We start from the raw sequence: 7,411 nt of genomic DNA, 5'->3' as shown, positions 1-7,411 counted from the left end.
TGAAAATGGTAGCACAAATCATGTAATCTGATAGCTAAAAATAGAGATGCATATTACAAAAGTACGCACTTCAATATTATACTGAACATTTAGACATTATTATGCAGCTTCAAGAGTTGGCTATCCCGTAGCATTCACACCAGCAGAATATACGTCTCAAGTAGATGACACGAGCCTGAAATTTCATCTTAGATGTAGCACTTCGACTTACGTTATTAAATTGCAATATGGAACGTTATTTCCAATACACCACATTACTCTTTAAACATAAATGGAAAGCAACGCGTTCTTAAATTTTATTGTGACCTCAAGCACAGCAAATGACAGCTTGGAAAATGCAAAATGAAAATCCTGCACACATTTTCTTTGCAAAAAGTTGATGTAGGGCTACAGAAAAGACTCCGAATAAGGTGCAGTCAACTTGACATTATTCTGTAATTAAACCATATTGCCTGGCAGGTTGTCTTAACACAATGGTGAAACACTGCAATGGCATGCAAACAAAGCAAAGAAAGGGCGTAGCACTCCTGTACATTAGCGAATCAGTGCGTTACATCCACTGGTCTCCACTAAGGGGCTGAATGATGCAAAAGATGCCTGAGCATGAAGTCACTAAGTGAATGGGTTTCTCCCAGAAGCCAGCCTTTCACAGTACACTGAATGGGACATCAGCAAAGTTCTGAGGTTTCCGTTTCACATCATTCATTACACATTTCGTCTTTCCGTCACTTTTGTCTTTTTTCACAACAATGCGTGGTTGTTGCGCCATCAACTATGCAAGAAGACGAATAGTTTTTGAGAAAGACATTTCAGGAAGAAGGGGCCTTCAGAGTGCAACGGGACAACAAGCAGGAGAGCCGACGACATGACAGCGCTACAGGCAATCTAGAGCCTTGTCTCCTAGGCTCTGTGTCGTCCTGTTGCACTACAAAATACCCGTCTAATAATATGCACCACGAAGCCCAGCATGAAGTTTTGCTTAGTATTCAAGTTCTAATTTGCGTGATACCGCTTATTATGTTGCAGTTACTAGGTTGCAAACGTGGATTTTTATTGTCATGTAGTCAGTAGAAAACTTCCGCAGCTAGCCAACCACTTTGCCAAGTTGTATTCTTTTGAGTGAAGCCGACAGAGAATGTACCTACTACCCAATGTGACGTCAGTGGTGTCCTGGTACACGAGGGTATCAAGTACTGCTTTGTATTGTAGCAGATAAAGTACTATGCCTGAATGGGCATTTATTCATGGGGCTTGGTGCAGTTGGCTTAAAGCAGCGCATGTCCTCTACCACTCTCTCCTGTTGGCCATTTCTCTCGCGCTGCACATATCTAAAATGGCACATGCTGCCGTAAATAATCATCGTTCTCACAAGTCGTTCCTTTAGCGCATGACTAGCCCAATAACTATTTTGCGTGCTTCAGGTAGGTGCCGCTAGATAAACTTGGCTGTGCTATAGGCATGTCCGGTAGCTAAATGAACGCTTAAAGCAATAAACATCTTCATCCACTATCGATGTCAGGAGACATCGGCTGTTTGCAACTTCTAGCGCTGTATATTTGAAGTATTTAAAATCGAGCGGCTGTTCAAAGGACGGGTGCCCTGGTTTCTGTCATTGTTCGCCTATTCTCTGCTATGCGAAAATTCAGTTATAAGATGACCTTAGCCTCATTGTCATTCTACTAGTACTCCATTGCACTCTGAAGAAAAGAACGCAGAGTACTATGCAAGCACCTCTTTACCGCAGCATTTGCATGGATATTTTCCTGGATTTCCCTGAAACTGGAAGGTTTGACAAGCGATGCTCACATTTCTCGTGTTCATATTTCTTATTTCTGTGATACAACAGCAGTTGCCACCAGAGAGTGGCATAAAAACTATGTACGAAAGGATGAAAGCTGTGGTTGCATTCACTGAAAAGCACAGCAGCCTTCCGTCTTCTGACACAAGCCATCCAACTCTCAGTAGCTTCACGTACGCTCAGCTCACATGAGAGAATGTGCCATCCAGCCACCTAGTGAAGATTAGTAGTTACTTTCTTTTTTTGTCCGTGTGCCACTGCACTGTTTCACCGTAGTGTTAGACCAAGTCACCCATCAGTTCGTGTTATTAAGGTTGTCAAACTATGCACAAAATGCACGTGCACATTGAATCGGAACAATGTCGAGATGCTGCAGGAGGGATGACAGGCATATGCAGTTTACATGCTATTTTTATTGCGAAGCAATACTACTTTAGGTCGCACTTCAGCCCGTTCCGTGGCGAGGCGGTGGTAGGCACCATTGACCTTTAGCGTGACCTCGCTGCGTGACGTCACACCACGTGACCTAGAGTGATGTCACACCAGCTGTGTAAAAACGGGGCCCCATCTCACGCCGTCGCGAGGCGAGGCGGTAGCCACCAACGGCGGTCTAACTCCCGCTCCTCTCACCAAGGGCGCTACGGTCGGTGTGACGTCACACCAGCTGTGTAAAAACGGGGCCCCATCTCACGCCGTCGCGAGGCGAGGCGGTAGCCACCAACGACGGCCTAACTCCCGCTCCTCTCACCAGGGGCGCTACGGTCGCTACCATACTTTAACGAACGCTACCGCAAGCACCGAGTGGGCATATCTTACGACGCGGAGAAAATGGAGTGTTACCGCACCGTCGGCCAATCGATACTGGAAGATTTTGTAATGGGCACGCTGGTGAGGGAAATGTTTGTCGGCATACATGGATTCAACGGATGACTTCCTCTTAGATGATTCACTGTAAGCCGTAACACTAGCATAACCCAAGACTACCACCAGCCATACTACCAGCTGATTCGAGAATAACACACTATTGCTTTGCAATCACCAGGCTTAACCAAGCTAAGCCACGGCCGTTTTTTTTTCCTCACGTCTTACTGAGTATATACTGCAACAGTCATAAAGAGATAGATATGATAAAAACTTGTCTATACACAAGAGAAAAATTTATGTGGTTACCTCTGAATGAATTCCAATGTAGCTTGCACTTCTTGATTGTATTTCATGTTGAGACAAAAGTACGCAGCATACAGGGTCTCCATGGCGGCCAGAAAGCTCAGTCCTTCAAAGCACTTCGCTCCGTCGAGTGTCACAATGCACGTACAATCACAGTCAAAGATGCTTGTGCCTGAAAAGAAAATTATCAACGACTGCATCAAAAACTGAGTTCGGATTAAATATTAGCAATTGTGGAGCAATTCGTTTTTTTTAATGCTACAGCTCAGAAGAATAATTTTTAGCATGATAATATGAACATGAGGCATACAAATCTTTCTCACATAGCTGGTCATGTCAGCACAGCTCACAAAAAAAATATGACGGCACCTCTATGTAGATGCAAATGCTAGACACTGAAGGTATTTATAAAGCAACAGACAAGAGCAGATGGATGAATGGCAATGCATGCGATATTTTCTAGAGATGATTCTCAAGTTATTATAGGCCACAAACCTGAATTTTATAGCTACACTAACAAGGTTCTAGCAGCGGGTTATGCTGCCAGGTACAATCTCAAAGAGAAGACTGTGGCATGCGGATGGTTAATTTAGCTTGCTGGGCATGCCTCATCGAATTCTTGAAGCTGCATTGAGTCTGACATACAGGGTAATTCACAATAACCTCCTTCGTTACCACGCTCTAATTTTTTTGTGATCAATGAGGTTTCATACTTCCATGCTTTTTAGAAGGTTATACTCTGCTCAAAGCATCCAGAAAGTTATCAAAATCTTATCAAGTACAACCACCATTGGTGTAGGAGGCAGGTCAATAATCAGTTCAGAAACACAGGTTGACGTCTGTGGAGGTAAGAAGCCATTATCATAAGCAGATGAATATACGGAAACTGCATGTTCAACACAAGGGCACACAGGTAACAAGTGTGCTGAAGAATCACAGGAATAATGAACACCTAACTAATTGCAGCAGCAGGACTACAAAAAGGAAAGTTCACAGCTTTTTGCACTTTGGTAAACTTTGAGGTGGTGCCCATAAAATTCTACTGAAACAATGACGCATGTTAATTGTTAATTTTTCGTTGCCACTGGCTACAATTTCTGTGAACTCAAATGATGGAGCAAGTGCTCTAGAATTTTACAGAAATATGAGAAAGTTTCATCTACGGTCATAAAGCAGAAATTATGTTAATGCTGAGAGGCTACCGAGTATCCATCCCCGCAATAATCTCGCCTCAAAAACACTAAATAGGAACTTTGTCTTTTCCTTGAAGAAAATGCACAGCAATGGGAACACCCCACTGAGCAAAGCTTTTGGACGGCCCATGTCCTGTGCTGCCCTGTCTGTCATAAGGAGCCATTGAAGTGCCTCGTCTCCCTTCAGGCTGTGCCGCAGGAATGCATACAAGACCTCGAGGTCTGCAATTTCTTGATTGACAAATAATCCTTCTAGCTGCGTGTCCGTTAGCCTGAAAAAAAAAAGACGTTTGGCTGTAAAGCCTTCTTGACATCGCTGAAAACAACCATAACAGTGAGTGAAAGGTAATTTGTGTGCCTGCACGAGACTTTCACCTTTTTCAACCTAACGATCCAGTGCTGACCAATTTATCAACACCTACGGGGTATGCCCTCTCTTCTTTGTGTCATGCATTACCCCTTAATTTTTTGGCCCTGCCATTTTGGTGCGAAATTGATCGTCATATGCAATGTGTTTCAGGGAAGCCTGCCACTAATTTTTAAAAATGTCCTTTTTGAGTTATGAAGACTGCTTCTGTGGCAGAATAATACCAGTGTAAGCGGGGAATGCAAACAGGTGAATAAAGTCTGCTAGTAAGTTGGTTAAATAATTTCTGATAACTAAATTCATAACTATCGCAGTCAGGCAACTGGCAGTAATTAAAAATTGTAGCCGGTCATTAGTAACAGCCATATCAGTGTTTGAATTTCGAAAACACGATTACTCTAGATGCTGTGGCCCAGCAAATTTTAGCTAGATCATGCCAAGATACAAGCACTTTTGAAATGCATGCAGACAAACCAATCCCTCTTGTGCACATAACTATATATTCGAAATAGCCAAACTTTCCATGTCACAGCGCCAAAGGTAATCGTGTTTCAAAATTCTAAAAATTGACATGGCTATCAGTAATGACCAGCTAGAAATCTCTAATTGCAACCAGGTGCTAACTGTGACAGTTTTATCAGAACTTAGTTATGCACCTAACTAGTTAACATGCGGGCTTCCCTGAAATATCTGGTATACACTTATATGCATGACCACACTAATACCTCATGCCTACTGCGACATACTATCAACAACAAGAATAAATGGACTACAAAAATTGTTGATTTTGTACTGCAGGGTAAGGCTCTCAGAAGGCAGCACAACAGACTTACAAAGGCAACTGCACCACGTGCAGTCATCATCATCATCATCAGCCTGACTACACCCACTGCAGGGCAAAGGCCTCTCCCATGTCTCTCCATTTAACCTTGTCCTTTGTCAACTGTGACCACCGTACCCGGCAAACTTCTCATCCGCCCACCTAACTTTCTGTCACCCCCTGCTATGCTTGTCTTCTCTAGGAATCCACTCCATTACCCATAGGTGCAGTCTACTCCCGGCTATATTAACTACTGTTGCACCGAGTTTCAAATTAAGTAAAATTTTAACCCAATTTTTGAATTTTGTTCACTTTTCTGACATGATAATGAATGCTCACAGCCTGTAGTTTATGGATTCCTTATTACTTAAACAGTTATTGCACTAATTGTTGGAAGTTATTCTTTGACATTGCATCTGGTAGTAGAAGTGCCCTAATCCAATACGTGGCTTACCCTGCACATTCGGCATCCAGCATTTCTTTAACACACACTAAGCAACAGTTACTTTTCCTGAAACCTCAAACAACACTTCAATTTACTGACATGCAGCTTGCAAATACAGTTGCATACATGCCTTCTAAAATGGGGCAGGAAGTGCCGTTGCGTGAACAGCAAGGGCCACTCTTTCTGTACATCACAAGCTCGCTTGCCCTTAGTGTTGATGGTCACTCGAATTGCTGCATAAGCATGCATCAAGAGTTCTTCTTGCAGAGGAATGTTTTTCTCCTCTCGAGCTTTCAGGCTTTCAGCAAGAAGCATTTTTTTTTGCTTCCTCACAATCATTGAAGTCTATGGCAGTGACTGGTGGCTGCCATTCTGTGCAGCCATAAGTTGTCCTTGCTGTTGCCCTCTTCAGAGGCCCTCCGCACAATTCCTCAGAAAGGCGCTTACATCCGCGCCTTGCGTTTTCAATTCGGCACTGAATTTTGTAAGCAAGTCCATGAAACGTTTTACCCCCTGAAGAGGTGGACAGTGCGTCACAGAGTGCTGACGAATATTTCTGGCCGACACGATTGGCCACTGACCGGATTTGCTTTGCAGTTGGCCTTGAGGCTGCTTTGCACATTGCTGTTGCTATTAGTCTTACTACTTCTTGATATTGACTTCGTTCAAGTGGGTTTGATGCACTCAGGGCTGTTAGAGTTTCATGAGACAGGGATTTCCATGGAATCGTCAATGACTGAAAAGCTTCCAGTGATGGCTGGGGGGACGACGTTGAAGGCTCCTCTGTAAACAACATTCAAATGCAATCAGACTTGGCAAAGGAGTTGAAGAGTGGTAACAATACCAGTACTTACAGCAGCCAAACAAATTGCAAGATGGAATTTATTGCACAGCATTTAGAATCATTTAAACCTCTGCCCCATATTTTTGATCAAGCCAGATAGTCAGTTCAGCGTAATGTATCATCATCATCATCATCATCATCAGTCTATGTCCACTGCAGGACAAGAACCTCTTCCATATCCCTCCAATTAACCGTCTTGTGCCATCTGCGGCCACTTCAACCCTGAAAACTTTCTAATTTCATCTGCCTTCCTGACTTCGTCTCCTGTTATGCTAGCCCTTGCAGCACTACCCTTTAAGGACTATAGACAACTAATTTTATTACGTGTTTTCTTTTTTCAAATGATGCATCAGACATGGAATACATGGATTACCGGATGGTACTAAGCCTACAACCGCTAAATAATTTATAATTGAATTTCTTCTCCCATGCTGTTTCGGCTTCATCGACCGAACGATGACTGTGACATCAAGTTGATGTTTTGGTCACGTGATCAACTAGAAAAACTAACATAATCAGCAGATATGTAGATTTAATTCACTACGACATTTAATCCAGCTTCTTCCAAGACCTGAAATGACAAAAATGATTTCTCACTTGACGTCAGAGTCGTCGTTCGGTCAATGAAACCGAAACACATTAGAGAAAAAATTGAGTTATAAATTATTTAGCAGTTGTAGGCAAATACCACCTGTTTCATTCTGTTGCCGAATGTTACAGCTATCAGTTTCTTTTCCATAGCTTACTGAACTGTCCTGAATTTAAGTTCACCGAACT

The sequence above is a fragment of the Amblyomma americanum genome, chromosome 9 (genome assembly GCF_052857255.1).
Source record: "Amblyomma americanum isolate KBUSLIRL-KWMA chromosome 9, ASM5285725v1, whole genome shotgun sequence".
Classification (NCBI taxonomy): domain Eukaryota; kingdom Metazoa; phylum Arthropoda; class Arachnida; order Ixodida; family Ixodidae; genus Amblyomma; species Amblyomma americanum.
Note: the sequence above shows the minus strand (reverse complement) of the source record.